This window comes from Seriola dumerili, unplaced genomic scaffold (assembly GCF_002260705.1).
Source record: "Seriola dumerili isolate Sdu_G_001 unplaced genomic scaffold, Sdu_1.0 BDQW01000219.1, whole genome shotgun sequence".
Lineage (NCBI taxonomy): Eukaryota > Metazoa > Chordata > Actinopteri > Carangiformes > Carangidae > Seriola > Seriola dumerili.
This window is the reverse complement of record NW_019174474.1, coordinates 1,716,021-1,719,273: the sequence shown is the minus strand read 5'-3', so window position 1 is coordinate 1,719,273 and position 3,253 is coordinate 1,716,021.

The following is a 3,253-nucleotide window of genomic DNA, read 5'->3' as shown; positions in this document are numbered from 1 at the left end:
TGCAGCTTTAGTTTAATACTCCATTGTCTATGCAATGATCAGTAATCTGTGGGGAAAAGATGTTGGAGAAGGAAACAGCACAGATGAACAAAAATAAACCCTTATCGGTCATTTTAGAAATCCCTCAGTGGGATGTGTTATCCAGAAGAATCAGATCACTTCAAACACACAAAACTTCATTTAAGTATCTAGTAAGCCTTATAGTCAACATTTTACATATGCTGCTCTCTTCAGATTCTGATCCACAGAGCAGGACGGAGTGAAAGCCCCCACATTAAACACAAACAGCCCTGTTGTGTTGCACTTTGGCTCATACAGTGCACTCCAACAATACCCACAGTGTTATCAGCCTGTTACATGTGTGTCTATGCAAATCTATTCAAAACGTGGCAGCTTTAATTGCTTAGACACAGCGCATGCAGCTAACGTTGGATTCATTTATTACAAAACAGATGTTCACTCTCATTTCTCCACATCTCAGTGAGGGTTTCACTGATCACCTTCATTTTTATTTAACAATTGGTTAATATTTAACTTGTGAGTGACTAATTGAAAAAAATAAAAGGGGTGGGGTTGGGGGGGTGTTGAGGAAGACGCTGCAGAGCCTGGAGGGATTTGTGGCAGAACAGATCTGAGAGAGCGCAGATAACAATGGAGATGGAGTAATAAATAAATCTCCTCGCTGAGAAGTAGCCGGAGGACTGACAGCAGCAGATTAGAGCCTGTGCCTTTTAAACAAATTGGGTGCTCAAAGAGGCATATTGGCTGTGTGCTCGAGCATGTTTTATAGTTCAGATCTGTAACCACTGAGACACACAAGTCTGTCAGTTCCCACATGACATCATGGTGCAGCTCAAACAAGCTCACACTGCATTTTTCTTTTTTCTTTTTTTTTCTTTTTTTTTGTAATTACCCTTTTGACCCACAGTAACTGCTATCACACACTATAGACCTTTTAGTATTGCACTAAACATCAAAAGCTGAATCCAGAGCTCAGAGCAAACATCTACAGGAAATTGTGAGAGGAATAAGATGGAAAATAAGCAATTCTTGCTATTGTTTTCTCCATATCATTTATATCAATGAGGGTAGACTAAATAACAAAAACACCTCTCTGTATAATGCAGTTCAACAGCACAAGAAACTACAGCCTCCAACTGACCAAGTTTAGCTTTAGGTGTGACTAATAAACTGCCAATTGAGTGTATATCATCTATATTATTAAGTGTTTTAGACATTTCGTAAAACAATAACATCCTAAATTGTCAGTTTATCTCACCGCTGTATAATTTACTCAAAGACTTGAATTTCACATGTGACTTGGTGCTCCTCTTTCAGTGTAACCAGTAATATATGTGATAGTAAAATGAATCTGAGCAATAACACAGTACTCCAGACTCTATATCTTAAGATACTACAGAGCCAATATGGGACAGTAGTTCATCTTCTACTATCTGCTTCCTGCCATTGACTGCTCTCTGATTTACTGTAGTTGAGTCTCTTTGGCTTTTGCAGCGGCAGCAACTGACATTACACAGTCAGACCACATGTTAAAGGAACATGCCGAAGTTTGAGCCTTTTTACAAATCACATATAGAACTTTACATTGCATCAACTTGCAGGGACTTGATCGTATTGGTAATGCGTGAGTTATAGATGAGTACTAATGCAGTACAATGGTGAACAACTAATAAACTCAGTATGTTCAGTATAAAAATGTCTTTTGTTTTCTGCTGCATTTATATTTTACAATCTGTGTCTTCACATGGAAGTTCAGTTTTAATCATGGGATGTGTAGCAAACACTGGTGGAAGAAACATTCAAACCCTTTACGTAAGAAAACTCACCCCTACCACGGTGTAAAAACACTCTATTAAAAAATTTAAAAATGTACTTAAGTAAAAGTAAAAATAAAAAATAAAAAAGTAAATACTGTGTAAGAAGTATCAAGAGTGAAAGTAATTAATGCTGACCCCTTTGAGTGCAGCATATCTAGTTCTGTTTTATATACAGTGCATATGGTTATATAGAATATCATTAGACTATTATAGTGTCTACATGTGTAAGAAGCATTTTACTCTTCTTGTTGGTTGAGGTGGAGCACATTTTTGACTGTTTTATATCAGACCACAAACGATTTTTGATCATATACTTTTTATTATGGATTAATCTGAATATTTCTTTATCAATCCATTTTTGATTTACTTAAGAACATAAGGCTAAATCTGACATAGTCCTTTTTTTCTCAGTCCAACAGTCTAAAGCTCAAAATGTCATTTAAAACAAGGAATAGCAGCAAAATGGTGATATTTGAGAAACTGAAATATTTGATATTTTTGCATTAAAAAATTACTTAAACAAATTATCAGTGATCAAAACAGTTGCTGATTAATTATTTTATAACTGACTAATCAACTACAAATTGACTAATCATTTATTTCTTTTTGCAGTGCCATTTTAAAACTTCTTCATATGTTCTGTGTGTAAAATGGAATTACAGCTGCAATAATAAGTATAATATTTCCATCAGAATTGTAGTGGAGCAGAAATATAAAGAGTTCTGATGAAATGGAAATACTTAAGTAGAGTACACTTACATCACATTTGCACTTAAGATCAGTACTTGAGTAAATGTACTATGTTACTTTCCACCACTGGAGGCAGAATCATTTCAACCCATTTAATCACACTTATGGTGGGTGAAGACCATAAGATGGTGAAATCTTAGAATAAGTGGACCCTGAGTAGTAGTAGTTCTGGTTAACACACACTGTAACCTTTAGCCTTTGGGTTTTGGGCTAAAATATTCTGTGATCAACTGCACCAAAACAATGCTCCTCCTCCTCCTTGTGCTCAAGGTAATAAAGCAACTTTTATTGTTTTATGTTTTCATGTAACCACTTAAAAAACTCAGACTATCTAAACTATGTTGCTTGCTTTGCCATTGAGAACATGGTGAATAGTTGAAATGTCAGAAACACAAGGGTTCTGCTACATAAAGTTTGAAATGAAACATGGAGAATGTAAAGTGAAAAGACATTGACTCAGCAGCCTGTTAAATGGCTGATTTCCATTAATGTGAGGATTTTTCTCTTGGCTGCATTTTCGTCTTGTGTTCCCCAGTATTTGCTTCTATACTTGAAACTCAATTTATGCGGCATCTTGTTGAAACGTCCCTGTCCAAGGTCCTGAAATCTGCTTTCCCAAGCATGCGTCATGTGACTTCACCCAGCACTGCCTAGCTCAGCACCAA